General features: G+C 45.4%; 1 protein-coding gene across 8 annotated transcripts in view; it reads left to right on the top strand.

The window, feature by feature from the left end:
• Positions 1–339: 339 nt before the first annotated feature.
• Positions 340–23,225, top strand: part of Osbpl6 (oxysterol binding protein like 6) — a 170,224-nt gene continuing 147,338 nt past the window's right edge. For 3 of the 8 annotated variants that reach the window (XM_050119544.1, XM_050119537.1, XM_050119519.1), the window contains exon 1: positions 9,826–9,984. The gene's annotated coding sequence lies outside the window, so the exon portion shown is untranslated. Of the gene's footprint in view, positions 494–9,822; positions 9,985–23,225 lie in introns of those variants that run through there. The other 5 variants (XM_050119562.1, XM_050119565.1, XM_050119552.1 and 2 more) reach the window with 3 other exon arrangements.

Raw genomic sequence — 23,225 nt, 5'->3', positions numbered from 1 at the left:
TCAGACAAGGACTGCTGTTGGATGCAATTTTTGACCCTGGCTTTCCTGTCTTATTGAATACAACCATACCCACTATGTTTTTAATTTTACTTTATTATCTATTATAGCCATTAGTTTGGGTCAGGGGGATACCTTTGAGCCAGGAACTTAACACTGTGACTCAAAGTCAAATCATGTATGGAAGATGCCTTTTATTTCCTGTCATCTTTTAAATAAAAATTTTTATATCTCTGGGTATTAAAAATGTGCCCTAAATTTAATGTATTACACGAAATTGGTTTTTTTGAAAGGACAATAAAAATATTTCTGTTTAATGCATTTTAATAGGACTTAAATACATCACTGTCCTTTAAGAAGCTTGAAAGGGAAGAAACTGGTTCTTTTTAAGGCTTCCTCTGCTCACAACACACCCAAAGCATGATGGAAGGAAAATAATGAATTTGTTGGCACCAGCAAGATGGGGTAGCTTTTGCTACTCCCCTAAATCATCCATGTAAGCAATCAGCTTCTCTATTTATACATCACTGGGAGTTCTCTTATTATATGTCCTTGGGGAAATATCTTGGGAAAGCTAGTCTTTGTAACCATTTCTATTTGAAAAATTGCCATAAATCCTGCACTAGCAGATTCAATCATTTATTGCAGAAATAATGAGGTCTAATTCTTAATGACACATTAGCCCTGTTGTACTTGCTAACATCTATTTTTAGCAGATCATGGGCAATGAAAATCAATGTTTTTGGTTAAGGAAATTGTATTTGTAGCAATGTGAGATTAAAGTTCTGCCTAACTAAGTAGTTATGGATATGATCAAAGATTTTAACAACCTCTTTCAAGTTATCTTAGTATGATATTACTTACTGGTATGCTGTTTCAGTTACATAAATATGAATTGGTCGGTCTTACCATATAAACACCCCTCTTTTTTAATCTTTTCCTACTGAGATAAAATATAAGTTGGCCCATTTCTTGCCATCTGATACCACATCAAGGTGATAGGGAAATGTTCCACCAATCCAAGTGTCATGGTGTTCTGTGCAAGGGAACAGCCCCCCACACACATTGTCACGGTGTGCTGTGCAAGGGAGCAGCCCCCCACACACATTGTCACGGTGTGCTGTGCAAGGGAGCAGCCCCCCACACACATTGTCACGGTGTGCTGTGCAAGGGAGCAGCCCCCCACATTGTCACGGTATGCTCTGATTTCTGTCACCAGGACAAATTTCATCCAATTGCAGACCTCAGAAGCTTATCATTTAAAATAATAGTTAGCCTTAGTTCTTTAAAATATTACTTCTATTTTAAAATTGGACATTTACTCTATAGAATGAAGTGTTACCGGGTTCTAGAATAAAAATTAAATCTGAATGTAATTTTAGTACTCAGGGGGCTGAGGCAGGAGGATTCAAAGCCAGCCTGGGCTTCCAAGTGCCAGGACAACCTGGGCTAAAATGCAAGACCCTGTCTTAATCTTATTCCATAAAATTATTAATAAAAAATGAATCTGGGGCTCAAGCCGATGGCCCTATCACAAGCTAGCCAGGGTCTCTGTCACTGCACCGCACCCCAGGCTCTGGGATCTTTTTGTTTGAGATTATAGTATAATTATAGTTCTCCCTTCCCTTTCTCCCTCAACACCTCAAAAAATCTCAACACTCCCAAAAAGCACCTGTTTCCACCCTTCTTCAAATTTATGACCTCTTATTTTACTAATTGTTATTGCCTGCAGATATATTCCGTGATATATCGTGCTCAGTCCATACATTGTTACTTGTATGTAGGCTTTTAGTGCTGACAGTTTCGGTCCCTGGCTCTTTTTGGAGGGTGGGTGAGTTTGAAGAAAGGGTCTCACTGTGTAGTGCTGACTGTACTGGAACTCACTGTGTAGAAGGGGCTGGCCTTGAACTCAGAGATTTTTTTGCTTCCTCCTCCAGAGTGCTGGAATTAAGGGTGTACTCTACTATACTTGGTTTTAACTACTGGATTTTTGAGACAGGATCCTACTATGTGTCTTAGCCTTAACATGAAACTTGTTATGTATTCCAGACTAGCCTCAAGTTCTCGGTCCCTCTGCGTCAACCTCCCAAGTCCTGGACTACAGGTGTGTGCAGCAAAACACACACAATATATTTAACACATTAATAAGATGCTCTTGCATTTTCTTTCTGAATCAGCTTTTAAGTTTAATTAGGGCTTGAGATTGCCCCCCTTTTCTGATCCTAGGCTCAATCACATAGCAGACTCTAACTTTCCAATTTTCAGGGTTCTGGAACAATCAGGTGCAGCCATCAGCTAGGGCAAAGAGGAGCCTATGGTTTAAAATAGACTTGAATATTCCTGGGAATGGAGGAACGGAGGCATGGGACTGTAATCCCCCACCGTCCAGGAGACTGGGTAAAGAGAGTTGTCTAAGTTCAGGCCAGCCTGGGTTGTTCGGATAAGATCCCATCTCAACACAACAAAAACAAAACATGGGGGGAATAATGGAAGAAAAAGAAAAAAATCTCGGGTAGCACAAGGTATGGCTCACTGGCAGACCATTTGACCCTGTGTAGGTGATGCCCTGATCACACACACACACACACACACACAAACAACAACAACAACAACAAAAAAAACCTTAAATGCATTACCATTCTCTTCCTTTATTTGTCTTTTTAGTTTAGTTTGAAACAAGGTCTGAAATGTGTTCTATGGTTGGGCCATAGCTGTGTGCCACATACTGGCTTTTCAATAAATTCATCTATCAAGTAAGCTCCACGTCACAACTGGCCCACAGGAATAGAAGCCTTTAAACAATTGCTATGAGACCCAACCAACCCAAAATCTGGTTAAACTCTGGAGGCCACTAGCGTGAGCCTGTGACGCTTGTTGTTCGTTAAGCATTGGGAGGTGGGTAGGTTTAAACTGAGACTCATTCTTTGAGGCCAGCTGCCCTAAATGAAAGGGATTTGAAAAGAGACTTCCGCATCTGATTTTGTATCTTTAAAATGTGACCTCTGGGAATGAGCTAAGGCATCTCATCACACCCCTGTATGGCCCACGCGGCTAAATCATCTCACCACACCCCTACATAGCCCACTCCTTCCAGTAGGAGTAATGACTTTGGAGAGAGTCACGGGGAAAGAGGTCTGACTTGCCGCAGGAGTACAGCATTTACTGCTAAGCTAATGTGCTCATAGAGAAGGCTCACCTCCACAACTCCATTGTGGACCAGGAACTGTAGAGTTCTTGGGGTTCAGAATGGTCTCTGTGATGGAGCCAAGAGCAAGGCACTGGGTTTAGTCCCCACCCCACCCCAAAGCAAAGCAAAGCAAAGCAAACAAAGAAAACACTTGGGAAGTGGAGGAGGAGGTCCAAGAATGTCTGTCTGTGTTGAGGACTTCATAGCAGGGCTCTGTGTCAAGAACAGAAAGAACACTGAGTCCTTGTTTTCTCGGCTTATCTGGAGGAAGGCGGGCTGGTCTAAGGAGAACTAATACAGTGACAAGGGAAATAAGAATCTGGCCTCAAGGCTGAGGACGTGTGTTATAAGTCTCATTTGACTGTTAGTCTCCAGGGAAGGAAGGGTGTGTGTGTGTGTGTCTGTGTGTCTGTGTGTCTGTGTGTATCGTGGTCACCCTCAGGTATTGGCATCTCTGTCCGTCACTAATACTACCTGGACAGAAAGGAGAAAGGAGAAGGGCCACCATTTCTTCTCATCATCCTAGTGAACAATGGAATTGCTAATGGAATTTTGGGATCCCACCTGGGACATCAGGGGTTATAGGGGAAGCTAGGGTCCCCCTCTTGGGGTTCTTAGCCTCATTAATAAAATAATTTTTTTGAGAATGGACTCAAACAGAAGCTCAAGAACAATTTTATTAGTGTTTAAAAGAAAAGCCCCCCCCCCCACACACACAGGATAGATGTGACTCTCAACAGCTCTCTGGAGAATGGAGCCGAGAAGTAGTGGGTGGGGCAAGCTGTGTGAGCCTACATGGAGGTCAGACATAAGCCCAACCAGCATCCACATGGCAGGTCGCAAGGCTTTAGAGAAAGAGTCAGGAGGGCCAAAAATATTGGGAAATCCCACATGTTAAGGAAAACATGCTTAGGAAAGGGGTGGAAAGAAGAAAGAACTTACTTTCCCAAATAGTTCAGAAAAGTCAGTAGACTTGCAAAGCTGTGGCCGACCGATTAGGTACTGCCCTAGGAATGGAGATTCTGGGCAGGAAAATTAAAACATCAGTCGTCAAAACACTAGTCATTCCATCTATCATGACAGTGTGACTTAAGGTGAGTCCTCCTTCCGGGGAGTGGTCCCTGAGCCAAAGTGATTGACCTGGTCCAACGGGAAATGTCAATTCGCCCGGAGATTCTATACTCTTGACCAGGGAACTTTTTCTACTCTCATCTAAGGACAATAAGTCTCATTGATAAGTCATTCAAAGACCAGCGTGACCTAATCCATCAGATATCCAGCCCATCAGAAAAACCAAATTTGCGGAACCTGCCTAAAACATCGTTGATGCTATTACTCCTTACCGTAGCCGCCTGGAGCCTTGTCCCCCGGACTCAAGAGCCCTCTTTCTGACCCCGTGCATGGTTCGGTACAGTCTATTTCAACCCTCCAACTAGGGTCGCTCTGCCGAGACACGAGTCAAATACTCTCACTCCTCTGAGTGAAGTCCTGTGGGCTGTGGCATCTCACAGAAAATTCAGAGTCCTCCCAGTGGCTTACAAGCCCTCTGTACTGTCCCATTGTCCATTCCTCCACCCAGTACATCTAAAGGGCAGACTGGGATGGGACTGGGAGCCTCCAGGTGACCGTCCTCATCTCTTTAACGCCTGTGTTCAATTGTCACCTTCTCAGGACAGCCCTGATTCATTATTTTTTTTATTAACTGCTTATTTGACAATCCTTTTCCAAATATGCTCTACTTCCTTCTCTTATTAGCTATGAGTTTCTGATTTATTGCATCATTTATTCATCTGTCGAGTCAATTGCTTATTGTCTCACTCTGCTAAAAGGTAAGCTCCATCAGGGCACATGGTTTTTTTTTAATTCCTCATATTAACTCCATTTCTGTAATAGTGCCTAATTTGTGCAACCCATTCAAAAATACTTAATGAATTAAATCAATTGCTTCTCAACCTTCCTAATGCTGTGACCTTTTAATACAGTTCTCATGTTGTGGTGACCCACGACAATAAAATTATTTTCATTGCTACTTCGTAACTGTAATTTTGCTACTGAGTCATAATGTAAACATCTGCTATGCAGGATATCTGATAGGCTGCCCCTGTGAAAGGGTTGTTTCACTCCTAAAGGGGTTGAGACCCACAGGTTGAGAACTGCTGAACTAACTAAGAGACCACATAGCTACTATGGTCCCCAGCCTTGACCAGGACAAGTTAACCTGTTTCCGTAGACTCAAGGGTACCTCAGTTCTTTACCCTTTTAGACACTGAGTTAGGGCGGTCTGAGCAAATGGCTCACGCTGAAGTGGAGACAGTGGAATTCTCTAGGCTGGATCACCAAATCCCTTGGGAGGATGATGCCAGGGTGGGGATGAAGGATGTAAGGCCACGTGGCCGGGTTAGATTTCCGTGCTCACCAGAAAACACTCAGGTTCTTGACGACAGTCTTCTTGGGGAGAATCGTTACACAAGCATGATAGTACGTGAGATTTAGGGGAAGCTGTACTTCTGCTGGGGGTATGTGTGCACATGCAAAGCCACCTTAAATCTGTCCAGCAGGCTGGAAGAAAGGCTAGAGAAAGGCTCCCTGCAACCAGAAGCACTAGGGAACACTGCAGCCCTCAAGAACTCATTGTTTCAAAGAAACTCACGTTTCCTATGCTTTTCTAACTATGCCCCTTGATATTGTAAAAATCATGAATTTGGGTTTTATTTTTATTTATTTATTTTAAAGAAGGCTTTTTTATTTTTTAAGATTTATTTATTTATTATACAATGTTTTGTCTATCTTTATGCTTGCTGGCCAGAAGAGGACACCAGATCTCATTTACAGATGGCTGTGAGCCACCATGTGGTTGCTGGGAATTGAACTCAGGACCTCTGGAAGAGCAGTCAGTGATCTTAACCTCTGAGCCACCTCTCCAGCCCTGAATTTGGGTTTTAAAATTATATTTTTGGGTTCGAGAGATGGATCAGCAGTTAGGAGTGTGTACTGGTCTTGCAGAGGACTCAAATTCTGTCCCAGCACCCACATTATAGTACCTCAAACTTCCTGAAACTCCAGCTTCATGGCGGATCTAATGGCTCTGGCCTTCATTGTAACTGTATTCACACGCGCATTCCTCCAAACACACACCCGTGCACACATGCACACACACGCGTGCGAGCGCGCACACACACACACAATATAATCATATTTACTTATTATTTCATGTGGTTCCCCCTGGGGGATGTGTGGGCACATGAATGCCATGTACGCATGTGGAAGTCAGAGGACAACTTTATGGACGTTGGTTTTCTCATTATGTGGGTCTCAGGGACAAACTCAGGTCATCAGGTTTGGTGGGTGGCAAGTATTTTTACCCACACTTTGCTAGCTTTGATACATCTGTTGTAAAGACCATTTTCTAGTTAGGCGGTGGTGGCTCACGCCTTTAATCCCAGCACTTGGGAGGCAGAGGCAGGCGGATCTCTCGAGTTTCTGGCTTGGCCTACAGAGTAAGTTCCAAGACAGCCAGGGCTACACGGAGAAACCCTGTCTCAAAAAGCCAAAAGAAACAGCAAACAAAAGCCTCACTTTCTTAAAAGTAAATTTAAAAGGGAATGCTCATTTATATGTTTAAATTTGCATCAAAATGAGAAACTCAGAATTTGTCAACAGCTGGAAGAAGATACTGGTCAGAATTTTCCAATTGATGTTTGATTTATTTTCTATTCTGGAAGCCAAAATGATGTCCCACCAAATGTAAAATAATTGTTCACTTTGATTATGTGAGTGATTTACTAACACAGGCTAATTTACTAATAATTGCTGAATAATTATATGGTGTCAAAGCTGAGTCTTCTCTGTGAACCAATACAATGTCAAACAATGGATAATTTTGCCTCTTGTTTCAAGCACAGTTAGAGTGGCAAGCCCCATTTCTCCTTGCTTCTCAGCAGCTATTTGTCATAATTGCTCCCATTGCAAGATGGAGGCACCTCAGCTCTGGCTTGAGATCCTTGCAAACAGGGTGTCACTGGGGTTTCAGCAACAGGGAGTGTGTCTGGAATGAGGGAATTTATCATGGGGGGCGGTCACCTTCACACTTATGGGAGATGAACAAGTGTAAAAGAGGAGTCGAAGGACTGGAGACCACACAGGTAAGGGAGTCCAAACTGGCTGGGAAATCAGACATCTGCACACATCCTGCTGCTATCGAGGGGCCAGTGAAGGGACCAGGGGCCGCTGCAGACATCCCCAGAAAGCTTGGGCATCCTGTGACTGCCACCTCCGGTGAGTCTCTATGAAGTCTGTTAGCTGGCTTGTGGTCCTTCCATGGATCACACCCTGAAAGGGGAAGAGCGAGGGCAGAAACTCTCATCCATCTTTTTAATTCATTGCAAACAGCGTTAATCAGTGATGACTTGAGATGTAGTGTCCGCTGTGTTGTTTTTGCCTCTGAAATACTTGTAAGCACCCAGGAAAAGAGATCTGTCACTTGAAGAACAGTCCAGCCCAAATACAGCATTCTGATGTCAAAGCATGGGATTTCTTTCTCTGGCACACTCCAAAAGGGCCAGATAATTCACTAGCCAAACAGCTGGGCCAGTCTCAGCTTCAAGGCTCACTTCCCCATTTCCTCACACAGGAGGCCCCGGGGTTGTATCTTTCAGGGAAGCCTTAGCAAGCACATCAGCCTTCAAGCAACCCCAAGCCAAAATAGCACCCAATAAAAGCCTTCAATGGAAGAGGATGTGTGAGCTGGATGACTGATGGTGGGGATGGTGTTGATTCACAAGAGGCTCTGTTCATTCGCATGTATGGAATTACAGGATTAATAGCACTGGGTGTTTAAAAACATCCTTATCCTTCTTCACAGAAAACGTCCCTCTCTGAAACAAATAAAGGGGTGGATTCTGGGAGTAGAGGTCCTTTTAGCTAAAGTCCGACTTGTGCCCTAAGCTCCAGTGAGAATATACATGTAAATAAAGTGCTACCCGTTGACACTTTCCAGAGCAAGAGCACTGCCATGGCTGGAGAATGGTGAAAAACCCGTTCCTCATAGGTACACATCTCTGCTAGTCTGAACTTTGTAAATACTGGGATCCACAGAGTGGAAGAAACTGCCTTGAAATGCGGCTCTGTGCACATCCCAGCCCGCTTTAACCCACCCGCTGTCCGAGATGGATGGGGTAGTGCCATGACAGCTTATTTGACCATTAGCAGGACAGGCAGGAGACGTTTCTGATGGATAAAATTTGTTTGCCCAAATAATGCTATGGAAGAGAATGGCAAACACGCATGCTTTCTGGTGAGTAACTGTAAGGTGTGGGTTTTGGTAACTCCCCAAGTCCCCTGATAGTGTATGATTTGCCAAGAGGGGTTATGGGAACATTTTTGAGAGGACATCATTAGGTGAAGACTGGGAGTTCTCTTGTCTCCCATGCCCTGGTATTTTTCATGTATGCCTGTGTCTGCGTGTGAAAGCTGTTTGAATAGAGTTTCTGCCACTGAGACCGGCGGAAAAGGGGGCTATGTTGGAGTGAAGTTTGGCAACCTAATGGCTCCCTTGGGGAGACTGTCTCCACTCAGAGGAAACTTGGGGGGGGGGAGACTGCCATGTGTCACAAGGTCCAGCATTTGTTATTTTATGACAGTTGTTACTCAAGATGGAAAAAGTTAATCCCAAAAATGAGACTGAAGATACAAGAGCAATTATCTGTAGACAAGAGTGCACATAGCTACATTGTATCAGCACAACTGTGAAATGCCATCACTACTATCCCAGTAGGGGGCAAGATCTTCAGGGCACTGTCCCCCTTTAAAGGGCTTTCCCTCTCCCGCCCCCATCCAATTCAGAACAGCTAGAGCCTCTAATAGTCCCCGTTTGGCCCAGTTCTCTAGCTTTGTCCCCTTGAAGTTGTTGATGACAGAAATGTCTTGATGCAGGGACATTCTTCAATTATCCCTTTACAGAAGAAACGTCTGTGCAAATATTTAAACTATCTCGTCCCTCCGCGCAAATTTGCCTTTAGATCAATCTGGTCTTGGACGCATGCCAGGAATAGTTTAAGCATGGAAGTTTCTAGGTGGGAAGGGTGTACTGCACCGACACTGCGGGGCTTTGCCAGGGGCTTGGAGCCTTTGGTCCTTCCTTCCACACACTCCGATTGTCCCTCTGGGACTGGGAGTTCGCGGGACAGTCGGCACATAGTGTTTGTTTATAGAACGAGGCCTCGGAAGGGCGCCGGGCGCCAGGGGCTTGGTCTTACTGAGCCGAGGCCGCCAGACTGAGGTTCCCGGGTGAAGCCCTTTCCCACCGCTCCCTGGCCTGAATGCCGCAGTCTTTCCCGGCCTCTCCTCTCCAGCCCAGGACTCGCACCACTGCTGGACTGGACTCGCAGGAGGATCGCCCGTCCTGAGCAGGTTCTGCCGGGTGACCGATCTCTGTACCCCTCGGGTTCACGAGGACGCCTGCCCGGGACCATTCAGACACTGGTGCCCGCCAGGAGCGGGTGCGGTGGGCACGCAGCTGGACAACCCCGGGCCCGCGGGATCGATCTGGGCTGGCGGGTGAACAGGAGCCGGGGGGCGGGGAGCCCGGAGCGCCGCCCCGCCAGCGCGCCCCGCCCGTGGGAGAGGAGGGGCTGCGGCGCGGAGGACCACTGGAGGCGCCGCGCGGCCGCCGCTGTCCGCGCTGGAGACCGCAGCTCGGCGCAGGCGGCGCCGGTCCCTGCGCCTCCGGAGCCTCCGCCAGCCAGCGCTCCGGGCGAATAGCACGGACCATCTCCCACGGCGACCTTTCGCTCGCCCTGCAGGTAAGTGTCTCTCGGCTTCGGGGTGAATACCCCGCGCCAGCCGCGCGACCCAGGGGCATTGTGCGCGTCCGGAGGGCCGAGGACCCTGGCGATAAGCTGTTGGGCAGCCGCAGCCCCAGGCCCCCGGAGGCATCGTGGTCCCCAGAGGCTCCCAATATGGGTAGCGCGGAAGCAGAGGAGGCCGAATAGGTTCCCGGTGCGGCCAGAGTGGGAGGGGGTACGGTGTCACTGTCCCTGCTCGCCGCCCGCCCTCCCTTCCCGCGGCTGCCCGGGAATTCGGCTTCCTGATACACACGCATCCTCCCCGCCCCCCCGCGCGCAGCTCTGCACCCCCTGTGCCCGCACCCTCAGGCCGGCTGGCTGGGAATGGAAGTAGGGGCCGGGAGGACTGATGTAATAATTGTCGGCAGAGAACCGAACCGGTGCGGATGAGAACGCCCGGGCCCGCGCGAGCTGACGCCTACGTTGCACCTTTCAGGGAATCCGGGGAGCCGCGGGCAGTGGCCGGGCAAGTTGTGCAGCGGGTTTGGTTGTGCGCGTGCACTGCGGACTGCCCTCGTGGGCGCTCCTGGCTACCCCAGGCTAGCGTCCCTGCAGCCTGCGTCCACGCTCGCGGCCCGAGCTACCTTCTCCGGTTCAGATCGGGACAGGGTTTGCATTGCAGTCAGGACGTGCTTCCCCTGCGTCGAGCTTGGAGCTGCCCGCAAATCGAGTCGCCGGGGACGCTTGGGGGAGGAGGAGGGATGGGAAACCTGGGGAGGAAGCTGCGGAGAACTAATGGCACCCGCAGATTTATAAAAACCTCTTCTGTCTGCACACGCACCGCAAGCCACGTTTTAAGCTGCTTTGGAAAGTTATGGGCAGATACTGATTTTGTGACGATTCTGTGATCTATCTACCTGGAAGGTTGGTGAAACTAGATACCTAAAGCTGGGGGAAGCATTACATAATGGACATGAAGCAAATGATAGAAACTAAGCGGATTTATCGGTTTGCCAAATAATTTCTCGCTTCTGGACAGAAAGTCCTATAAGGCTTTTTAAAAATAATTTCCATTTTGGAGTCATTGGGCAAGATTTAATAAATCATACATTATATTTGATTGCAGTTTCTCCTGATTAACAAAATACATTTTGAACATCTTTTCTTAAATTGAAAAATTGCATATTGATTGGTAGTTATGATACAGAGTTAAGAAATGTATTCTTCAAAGGAAATTAAATTTCCCACTTTAAGACTATAACTTCGCTTTCCTCTATTTTAGTTTTTCATATATATCTATAGATTTCCCTTCTGCGCCCCCATCCCCCTTTGCTTTGAGGCTTTTCCGCAGCTTTGGATACTGCGAGTTCACGATGTTGATATTCCTATCTAGTGTTACAGCATTGCAGGTGCAAAGACCAATAATAAATGAATCAGAAGACCTCGCGGTAACTCTGGGAACGAGCAGGTTCCCAAGGTCGAAGGGAAGATGCTGTGTAATTCAGCTATAATCACCTACAGAGAATGTGCATGCCTCATTGGGTTACAAGGAAGGCCCTGATTGGTGGAATTATTCCTGGTATTGGCTTCCTGATGTAGTATATTTTTACCCAAGTAAATATTTTTTAAAGTTATCAGGATATGTTGAAATGTAAAACCTTTGCTTTTTACCAACCCTAAAACCTCTTGCTTTTGGCCAGATTTTCAGTTGTTGTGATGGAAACTTAATTATACATTCAGTGGCTGGATTGCTTTTGGGGAGACTGCTTTTTTAAATGGTGATGAGTTATCAGTTGTATCTTGCTTTTTAGTATCTTGTAGTTCTGTTGGATTCCACAAGATCGTGTAACAGTTGTTGTCTTATCTCTAATTGAACCTCATAGGAATTTTACTCTTCCTTACGTTAATATTACTCCAGTAAGAATCAGAGTTTGCCTGGTGGTGGTGGCAGAGGCGGCAGCACACTCCTTTAATCCCAGCACTCCAGAGGCAAGAGTGGGCAGATCTCTGTGAGTTCGAGGCCAGCCTGGTCTGCAGAGCGAGTTCCAGAACAGCCAAGGTTACACAGAGAAACCCTGTCTTCCCCCTACCCCCACCCCGCTCAAAAAAAGTCTGTCCGAGATGAAATGTTTTTGGTGAGAAGTTTGTTGGAGTGCTATCGATGAAAACAGACTCACGTGAAACTAAAGTGGACAAAAGTTTCATGTGGTCACTCATGAAGTTATGAAGACTAGGGAGATTTCATTTTATCACACTGCTTGGTTAACTAGGATCCTGTGATCACTCAGTTGATAATTTCTCAGCAAGTCCCTATTCTGTTGAAGACACTGGTCTGTGTTCTGTGGGAGATATAAAGGATTTCCCTGCCCTCATGAATAATTTTTTTTGTTGTTTACTGAAAGAAGAATTTTGTTGTTGTTTCCTGAAAAGGTTAAGTAATATTTATACTTTAAAATCCTGGACAAAAGAGTTTTCTGTTTCTGTTTTTATCTTTTTTAATTCGCTCCCTCGACTCTGTGTCGCCACGCTGTGTGTAGCAGTAGCTAACTGACTCTCACTGCTGTGCAATAGTGCATCTGTGCCTCTCTGCAGCCAGTGGCCCCTCTCTTTTGCATTAAAAAAATTGCACTATTTTTCCTGAGGTATGTGTGTAAATGTTTCTCCTGGGCAGATGCCAAAGGATAGGATTGCTGGGTTGTAGAGCGGTTAGTGTCTGAATTCCTAAATATTGTCATATTCTATCCCAAGATTGCTGTGCTATCTTACCAGGGGAAGCCAGGGGGAAAAGCTAACGGATAAGCAAATGCAAAAACAAACAACAACAAAGCCAACCAACCAAAAACAAAAACAAGACAAACCAAGAAACAAAAAAAAAAAAAAAACAGTTTTCACATGCATATTCTGACATACACTTTTCTTTTCTTTTTTAAAAAAAGCAGTGATGAACATTAAGCTTGGGAGGAAGCCAGCAAGGTGGTTCAGAGGGTAAAGGCCTGTTGCAAATCTGATGACCTGAATTTTATCCCCAGCATCCATGTGGAAGGGAAGAACTACTCCCATAGGGTGGCCTTTGACCTCTCTACTCAAGCTGTGCCGCACGTGCCTATAAACAGACAGATGAACAAACAAATAATTAAAATGTTTAAAAAGGGGTGCAGTTGTCCTTTAGGAGGATCAGGGAGGTGACTACAGGCTACATACAGTGATCTTACTTAGGTATGGTGATGAATTCTTACATAATCATTATATTTTTGAAAAGCAAAACAGAGGATCTTGGAAGAACTGATGATAATATTTTCAAATCCTCAGGGGAAAGAAAACAAGATTAGTTGAGCTGTCACACAGCAGGCTCCTGTGTCAAGACCCAGATGTCACTTGAAGGACAAGAAGCTGTCCCTTTGTATAAGCATGAATTGCCAAGAATTGCTGTTGGACATTGGCGGGAAGCATGGGCAGGAAGTGGTCCCACTGGGAAGAGGACCATGTAGAACTTTGGAGATGTATGGCCATGGAGGAGGGAGACACTGACAATTTTCCAGTAGTGAAATACTCCAGATGCCCAGGGGATGATGGGTAGAAGTTAGGAAGAGAGATTCAGGGCAGGAACCCTGGCTGTCTGAGAGTTCTCAAGTTCGGAGAAAATGAAAATTTTAGGGTTCATGTTAAATCACTGAAAAGGTGATCTAGGGCTTGTGACCTTAGATCAGTCAGAGATATTTGGCTAAAGGAACTAGAGAGGTTCTGGTGGGGTTTCAGGTGTCGAGTATGGAGTTAGTAGATGCCACACATGTGAACACATGAGCTCTGAGGAGCAGGGAGGACCCTTGGCACTGAAGGGCGGCACCCCCTGGGGCATCTGAGCAGATGTGTGAAGGTCAGTGACAGTGACAGAGGACTCGTTTGCATTGTGTGTCTGCTAACGTAAATGCAGTAAACACAGTAGGATAGCGTGATGTGTCGGGATGGACGGTGACATCGATTCAGAGTCGAGAGAGCCCTGGGCTTACATGACAAGCACTACACAGGAAGCACCAGCCATCCGCGGTGTGTAAGGCGAGAGTGGGGCATGTACTGCACACCTGGAGTGAGGATGCTAATGACCACCTCACAAGGTCCCCGATAATGTAGTAGGCTCAGAAATAGGGACCTTTAGGTTCGCTTTCCTGCTGTTCCTCATTGAATATTGCCAAGCACACACACACGCATGCATGTATTTTTTTTTTCTCATTATACCTCCTTGACAAATATACAACCGCCCTCTGGAGTTCTGTCATAAGAGTGTTGCTTTGTTCTCCTTTGGAGACAAGGTTACCAGCTTTTGATTTAGTTCTCTGTCCTGTTTTGTTTTGACAGGTTCTCTCTATAAAGTTCAGTTTGGTCTTGAACTAATGTGGCCCAAGCTGACCTCAGACTCAAGATCCTTCTGCCCCAGCTGTAGGAATATTAAGGTTATAGCCATTTCTAGACTGGGCGTTCTACTTATGAGGCTATTTTGGGATAAGATATAATGTCACTTTGGCTGCATGTCACTGTGACAAACACTATAAACAAAAAGCCTCTTAGGGAGGAAAGAGTTGGTGTGGATTCCACTTCTAAGGCACAGCCCATTGCAGAATAGGAGCTAAGCAGGGGCTTGAAGCAGAAAACACGGAGAAGCGCTGTGTGCTAGCATGCTGTATGCTAGCTCACTCACAGGCTTGTGCTCTGCTCAGCTTTCTTATATAGCCCAGGGCCATCCGTCTAGGGATGGTGCTGTCTGCAGTGGGCTGGCCCCTCTTGCATCCACTAATGATCAAGACAGTCCCCCACAGACATAGCCACAGACCAGTCTGACCTTGGTAGTTCCTCAGTTGAGGCTTTTGCAAGTTGACAATTAAAACTAACTGGGACGCTTGCCTTTTGATGTTGCTTTCAAATATACGAAGCAAATATTCAGGCGGTAGAAATAGTCGTGTTTTTGTTGATGCCCGAATGACTCACTGTAAGCTGGCTCCTAGATGTTCAAGCTCACAGGGCTGTAAGCGGTGTCTCTGCAGGAGGTAGGGCGTTAGCTGGTTAGGCAGAGTGCTTGCCTGCCCTGCACACGCAGAGTTCAACCTTTAGTGGAGCAAAAGGTAAAGCCAAACCAAAGGAAACACACACTCAAAAGCTATTCTATCAGTGCCTCCCGTTTTCCAGGTTAGGAAAAGGAGGCCCCACACTTCACTCCGTGAGGCTCAGCCCTGCACATAATGCCAAGAGAAGGTCCGGCAAGTAATTTAATTTTGGTAGTGGGGACAGGAAATAAAGCCTGTCCCTTAATTAAGGAACCTTAAGGATAGAAGAGTAAGAAAGTGAGTCAGGGTTAAGATTTTAACCCTTGTTGTGATATATATTCATTTATTTATTTATTAAATTAATTTATTTATTTATTATGTATACAACATTCTGTCAGTGTGTAAGCCTGCAGGCCAGAAGAGGGCACCAGACCCCACTACAGATGGTTGTGGTTGCTGGGAATTGAACTCCGGACCTTTGGAAGAGCAGGCAATGCTCTTAACCTCTGAGCCATATCTCCAGCCCCTCATGTATTTATTTATATATTTCCTCTCTGTCTGTCTTTCTTCCCTTTTCTCTTTTCTGACCAGAAAATGAAAAATGTGAGTATATAGTTTTTAGTGTTTACTCCATTTTTAAAAGATTTATTTTCGTTTATGTGTATGTGTGCGTTGCATGCATGCATGCATGTATGCGTACCCCAGAAAAGCCATGGGATCCCCTGAAGCTGGAGTTATGGATGGTTGTTAGTTGTCACGTGGGTGTTGAGAACCAAGCCAGGGTCCTCTGCACGAGCAGCAAGTGCTCCTAACCACTGAGCCAACTCTCCAGCTCCAAGAGTTTGCTTTTTTGGACAACTATCGTCCCATCTTTTGTTCAGCAGTGGGAGAGCACAGCAGAACGTTAGGTTCTCTTGTGTTGACTGTTCTGTCTCATTTCCTTGGCATCCTCCTTCTTTATGTCAGTGTGCACTGGGGCCGGGCATGGGACCTTAGCGTCTAGGTTTTGCCACCCTTTCTGTGGCCTTGAGACAGACCTATTCACCTTTTGAAACCTGTTAGAGGATGGAGAATTACACCCATTTATTTTTAGAATCCACCCCCCGAAGTCAAACCAGAAATAAACTTGGCCTCAATTTCTAGTGGTAGGTGCTACTTCACATGCCCTAAACTAGTTTTATTTAATTATTTGTATTGTGGTGCTGGGGACAGCACCCAGGACCTTGTATGTTAGGTAAGTGCTCTACCACTGAGCTACATCCTCAACTCCTTCTTCTACATTTGAAGAAGCTACTCGGATACTCTAATATATAACACAGTTCTATCCCATATAGTACATGTATTAGCTACCTACGTATCTAAAAGAACATTAAAGTAAACATATTTCATTGTGTGTTATTTCTGGAGATGAGAGTTGAGAGTCTGGATTTATTTTAAATTATGACCATATTTTTTGCTTTCTGTTTATCCATAGCAGCTAGACAAGCTTTTGCATATTCTCACCCCATCAGGCAGCACAAGTGAGCAGTGTTGATCACATACTTTCCCAAGAATAGAGAGAGTGGCACGGTTGAATGGCATGTGGATTGTGGAAAGACATTAATGTATTCTTTTTGATCCCAGTAAATTTACAATTGAGGCAAGAGCTACAGAAGGGGGGGAGGAGAGCAGTCTGCAAGCCAAGCAAATGTAGGGCTCATGTCAAAGTCCCCTAGGAACACAGGGGAAGAGGACAGTGTTGACTCCAAGGCTAGCAGGTAATGCAGCAGAAGGTCAGCAGAAGGGGATGGAGGTAGCTGAGACCTCACCTGTCTCTCAGGATGTGCCAATGGGGAAATAAAAGTATAGACCTCAGAGGATGAGGGTCAGGTCTTTTGGAAACTACCTGGCTCTCCATTAAAGTAAAATCTTTAAATATCTTGGAGACTGTGAAAGAAATAACATTATGAAAAGAAACAGATGTAGCTCCGTGTGAGGGGTGGTCACCAGTCTAACAGGCAGAAGATAAGATGTATCATATCAGAGGCTGCTCACAGCATTCCTCATGGCTAAGGAGCTCTCATGTGTCAAGAAGAGAAAATGACTCATAACCTAAAGAAAAGGGCAAAGGAAATGAGGAAACCATTCATTTCACAGAAAATTAATTAGAAGTGGCACTTATAAATACAAAATCATGCTTTCTTCATTAGGGGAGAAATTCAAGCTCCCCTTATTTAATTTCTTGTATCGGCAAAAATCATGACATTTACTACATTATGGTGGCAAGGCTTTCAGAAACCAGTGAGCATCATGCATTGTGGCTGGGTGGACAAAATGGCAGGTGCAGCATCCAGGGACAGCGTCCCTGGCATTTCCACCCTAGTTAAACGTGTGCTCTGTGGACCCCAACAGGTTGCTCTATTGCTACACTTGGCAGGATGAGCTTGCATAGAACTGTATTACAGCATTGATTAAGGAAAAGTGCATAGGAAGTGATTATCCTGAACTGGTTAAGCTGGGCATCGTGGTGCACGCCTTTAGTCCCAGCACTTGGGAGGCAGAGGCAGGCAGATTTCTGTGAGCTCAAGGCTAGCCTGATCTAAAAACCTAATTCCAGGACAGCCAGGGCTCTGTTACCCAGAGAAACCCTCTTTTGAGAAACCAAATTAATCAAGCAAACAAAAAACTGCTAAATAGTTTGGGGCAGAAACAAAATTAAGCAAGACCACCTGACACAATGCTGTATGCAGAGATCTCTAGGCTGGGATAGCAGAAACAGAGCAAGGCACAGGTTAGAAGATGACCGGTGTTACATACGAACTCAAGGCACTTTGTCTTGCAACTGTAAGGCTGTCCCATAAAAAACGAGAACTACAATTGCCTCTTGGGAAGAAAACATGGGGCTGGGGAGAATATGGATTTAAAACATTTTTTGAAGCCTTTTCCTTACCCTTTAATGAAAACACATACCTGAATAAAGCAATACTGTGTGTCTAGTCTCAGAATTTTCATTCTGGGGCAGCTGACAGTTATTTCTGTTTCTCCCCATGAGAAATGCTTCGAAAGACATTGAGAAAAAGTTATTTGAGGAAAATGTCTAACTATTCTTTGTGAGATGGCCAACTGGTGAGAGATGACAAAGTTTAAGAATTTGATTTTCCAAGGTGGCAGTAAGGCTAATAAAGGTTAAATGCATTTCTTTAATATGCAGGTATTACAACTCTTGAACAGCTTCAGTTTGGTTGCAGATGGCTGCTTGACTCTTTTCTGCAAATCAATTACTTGAATTAAATTCAAGAAAAAATCTTTTTCCCCAAACACATACACATTTTAAAATTTATTTTATGTGTTTGTGTGTGTGCATACGCACACATGCATATGCCCCAGTGTAGGTACGTGCATGCATGCATGCATGCAGTAGTCCACAGAGGTCAGAGGAGCATCAGATCCCCTCAAACTGCAATTACAGATGGCTGTGAGCAGTGTGGGTGCCAGGAATTGAACCTGGGTCCTCTGCAAAAGCAGCCAGTGCTCTTAACTGCTGAGCCACCTCTCCGGTCCCATGGGTTGTTTTAAAAGCTGTCTGTAATTCACGTTGTAATCCTTTTCTCTCTCTTTTTTGCTAGCATCGATGTGGGGACCATCTTACCTACAGGGTGTTAGTAATCTCATTCTGAGGGTGCTGTGTTCTTTGAAGATTGTTTATTGGTTATAGTTCTGTGAACTTTTCTGAAAGAGCTGAATTTATTCAGAATTCCAGAAAAGTATTGCTAAAATGCCTGATCTTACAAATTTCGCTGGATAGTCTGTTGAGAAGTACAGCTTAACTCACCGTTCTGACTTAAAGAGCTTAGAATCCTGGTTAGTATTCTAAAGAAAATATTGGTGAACTGTTGGGAATTGTCAGACAGCTGATTCTCACAGAATGAGCTCAGAACGACAACTTAAAAGGAAAAGAACAGCCAGCCTTCAAAATAATGGTTCCTTGGGAATAATTCGGAGCCTATTTTTGTGACGAGCAGATGCCCCAAGCCGCTGTCTCCACATTTCCTTAGTATCTCAGTATGCAGTATTTGCCTTTCCAGCATGAACGAAATTGTGAAAGGACATTAGACACCACCTGGTTCACCTTTCTCATTTTGCAAACAGGGAAACTGAGGCACAGAGGGTTGAGTGAGGTGTCCAGACCAGTGCGAGCCCATCAGTTGCACTGACCATGCCACCCCTGGCTTCTAAAGCATCGTGCCTGGTGTGTGGTGCACAGCAGGTTTGGTTTGCAGGTGTGTGTGCTGACGCAGGGGAATGCTGGCAGGGGCAGGTCACGTTCTTCCTGTTCTGAGGTGTGTGTCTGATGGGTGGAGTTCACGGATAGTCCCACGTGTGTGCGGAGTTGCCGCCGTCCTACTGCTTTCTCAGGAGCGACATTAGCTTTGAAATCAGGCCACACACTGGGCAGATATAGATAGAGCCCTCCGAGGAATGGATAACCTGGGGGAGAGGGTGGATTGCAGCTATTAATCCAAGCAGTCCGACGTGGCACCGAAGCACCTGCCTCTGGTACTGGAATCTTGCAATAGGGACTTCACCTCCCCTCCTGACCTTGGTGCGATTATTGTCAGATATTTTGCTTTCATAATAAATGGCACATTGAATTATTGCTGCTTTCATTTGAACCATCTGTTATCTCTTAAGGTGAAGTAAATAACATTTTAAAACTACATATTCATATAGCTACTATTGTATTCACCATCTATAGCGCCCATCATTCCTTTGCAGGTCCTTGCGTTCATCTGGAATCATTTAGTTTCTGTGTAAAGGATTTAAATGCAATTGTAAAACACACACACACATATGTGCGTGCGCACATGCACACACACTCTCCACACACACACACTTACACACTCTCTCCACAGACACACACACACATGTGCATGCGCACATGCACACACACTCTCCCCCCCCCACACACATGTGCGTGCACACATGCACACACACTCTCCACACACACACACACACACACACACACACACACGTGTGTGTGCATGTCTGGAGGAATAGGAGTTGGAACATTTTCTTTCTGCCATGATCTATCCAGATTTTATCCTTCCTTTTCCTCCCCCTCTGTGTTCGGGAACTCCACTCCATGCTAGTCTGCTGGGCGTGGCCTTGACGGCTCACGAACTGTGTTTTTTTCTCTTAGTATTTACTCCTCATCGTCTCTGTTGCTATCTCTTCAGACTTGACATCTTTTTCTCTGGCATGGTTTAAAGTAGTCATTCCATCCAAAGACTTGGTTTTAGAAGTCTGACTGTTAGTACTCTGTGTGCCAGTCCAGATGCCCACATATCACAGCATGGATACAGAGGACTGCATTTGGGAGTCAATTTGAGCCTTCCCCTGTCTGTTTCCAGGATGGGAACTTAGGTTGTTAAGCTCCAAAGATAAACACCACCACCACCACCACCACCACCACACACACACACACACACTTTAATCTCAGATGCTGTAGTCTTAATCTCTAAAAGCGGGGCTGGAAGCTTTTTAAGATAACACAGGATACAATCAGTGCTAGTTTGGTATCCTTGTCTGCTGGTTGTACTGATAGTGTCTATTCTGGGTTTCGATCTCATAGCGAGGCTTGCATTTCCCATAAGTGCATCTTTGGGTTCCTAGTCATTTTTTGCCTGGATCCTACACCCTGTGAATTCTGCCTTCATTGGTGCTTGGTTTGCTCTCCATTCCTGTTAATTTTCTGGATCTTTCTTTGTGGGTATTACTTAGGTTAGTTTGATTCTTTTAGGCCTCGGTTGAACTAGATAGTATTTGGTTTAGGACTAATTACCTCCCAGAACCGGGTCAGACCCATCTGTGGACTCCATGCAGTATCCCCTGAGTCAGGAGGCTTCCCTGTCTGGTTTGGCAGAAGAGAGCCGACAGCTGTTGTTGGTGTGAGAGCGAGCACTGTGGTTCCATCTCCAGCCTAGCTCAGTTCCTTACCCTGACGAGCAGCACTCACTGGATACTCAAGGGGAACTCTCCAAATCTCTGGAAGTATGTGGCATTCTCTCCTGTCCTGCACACTGCAGCCTCCTGGGCTTTGTTTTTCACTATTGGTATTCAGTGAGTCTGCTGGCTCTGGCTTGGGGTCTCTCTGGGCCTCTGTTGGAAAGTCTTACAGTCTCTTTAAGATCCTCCTCCTCCTCCTCCTTCCTCTTCCTCTTCCTCTTCCTCTTCCTCTTCCTCTTCCTTTGCTCCTCCTCCTCCCCCTTCTTTTTTCCTGAGACAGGGTTTCTCTGTGTGGCCCTGGCTGTCCTGGAACTCACTCTGTAGACCAGGTTGGCCATCAAACTCACAGAGATCCTCCTGCCTCTGCCTCCCTAGTGCTGGGATTAAAGGCATGCACCACCACTGCCTGGCTTCCTTCATATCTTTCTTGTGTCAGAGATCACTCTTGCTGAGTGGCAGTTTTCTTTACTCGCTCTTTAGCTCTGTTAGGAGGGTAAATCAGTTCCTGTCGTGCTTCCTCTTCGCCAGAGGCAGCTCTCCCAAAGAGTGGAGGTAGGCAGAGGAGTAAAGTTGGGGCTGAGGGGTGGGGGTGAAGTTAACACAGCCCGTGCAGGGTAGATGCAACACAACTTATCAGACAACTTAAATGGAGACTTTCTCAACTGTGTTCAGATACTGTTGAGTGAGATACAGCGGGTGAAATGTCCTGAAACACCAGAGGCGACCGATCTTAGGTGCTTGCAGTCCACTGGTCATTGCTGTGGGGCAAAGGAGTCCCTGAACTCTGTATCTTGGTTGTCTAGTAAGTCTTAGCCTCCTCCTAACAGTTCTCCATAGACATAAACCCAGAAGGTGAAACAGCAGAGCTTCTCTGAAAGAAAGTAAACAGACATTTCCTACAAAGGACACACAGAGTGTTGATGATAAAGGGACAAGTGGGCAGAGGGGACAAAGTAATCCTCTCCCCACCACAGAGCACTGTGCAGAGTTAAGAAACAAAGCAAAGCCAGCAGGTGATGCTCCTAGGGTGTTTTCAGTTCTGTGACGTGACGAATCAGAGTTGTGTGGGGGTCGCGTATGGAAGCAGTCATTTATTAGCAGACGTGCAGGCTTTGTGGATTTCCAGAATTGTTTGTCTAATCCTCTTAAGGGCATTACACCAGTGAGCAGCCCCGCTAAGTGTTTGATCAGTTTAATTAGAATGGTCATTTGTCATACTTCGGAAGCCTTGGGCTCTTGGTTATGGAAGGACCGAAGGCAGAGAAGCATTTCCTCCATCTTTTCAGGTCACGTCTCAGGTTGTGAGAGACGACCCCCGAGGGAGTTAATAGCCTTTAGCTCTTGAGACGCATAAAGTGTGTTGGCTAATCAGGCTATGCATCGAATTTTTCAACACTTTTTGGTAATTTTTTCCATAATCTTAATATAAAGGCTGTGTCACAGGCTGTGCCTTGAATAAATCAGTATCTAATATCTGCCTCGTGTGAGGAATTAGTTTCTAGTAGATAGGAGGAAACAAAAAGAACCTTCTTGAGTTCTTGAGGATAAAAACACCGGTTGACCCTGTGTCAACACAGAAGGGAAGCGAGCATGGGCGGTACCTAATGTTGTGTGGCTGGGAATTATGAATTCATGCAAATTAACTCAACCTGTGAAAAATCAATTTTATTTTATGACTTGATAGTCTTCTTTTTATACTAAACCAATGGGATAAGAAGTCAGGTCACAGCAAAACTCCATGAGGCCATGGAAGCATAACCAAGGTAACTCTAATATTACCCTTTCTTTGAGTTTCTAATTTTTCAAGACAAGGGCTAGAAAATTTGATTTCTGTTCAATCACTTACCAAATAGTTTGGTTTCCTTATCAGAAACTCTGGTGAATTCTTGGTCAGTTGTTTTCTTACATGAATTACCGTCAGTTATAGTAAGACAAAGCTAATTTTTCTTTTCCCAGTGAGAAAGTCGTGTGACCTCTGATTGGGTCCTGGCTTCTGAACACGGCTCCATGCATGTACTCCTGAGTGCTGGTTAGCCTGCTCTTGACGTGATGGAGGGGTTTTGTTAAGACAGTTTATAGCATACTCTTCAATATAGATTTCTCTGGTGGTGTTTGCATTTCTCTGCCCCAGTTTTACTCTGTAGCTTGAGTTTCCGCCTCCTGAGTCCTGAAATTATAGGCAGGCATCACGTCTGTTTGTCTCATGACTGATGTTGATGAAGTGATATTTGGTGCTGT

Source organism: Alexandromys fortis, unplaced genomic scaffold (assembly GCF_014885135.2).
Source record: "Alexandromys fortis isolate MF-2015 unplaced genomic scaffold, M_Fortis_MF-2015_v1.1 scaffold_8_1_9099942, whole genome shotgun sequence".
Taxonomy (NCBI): Eukaryota; Metazoa; Chordata; class Mammalia; order Rodentia; family Cricetidae; genus Alexandromys; species Alexandromys fortis.
This window is presented reverse-complemented; position numbering and strand designations above follow the sequence as displayed.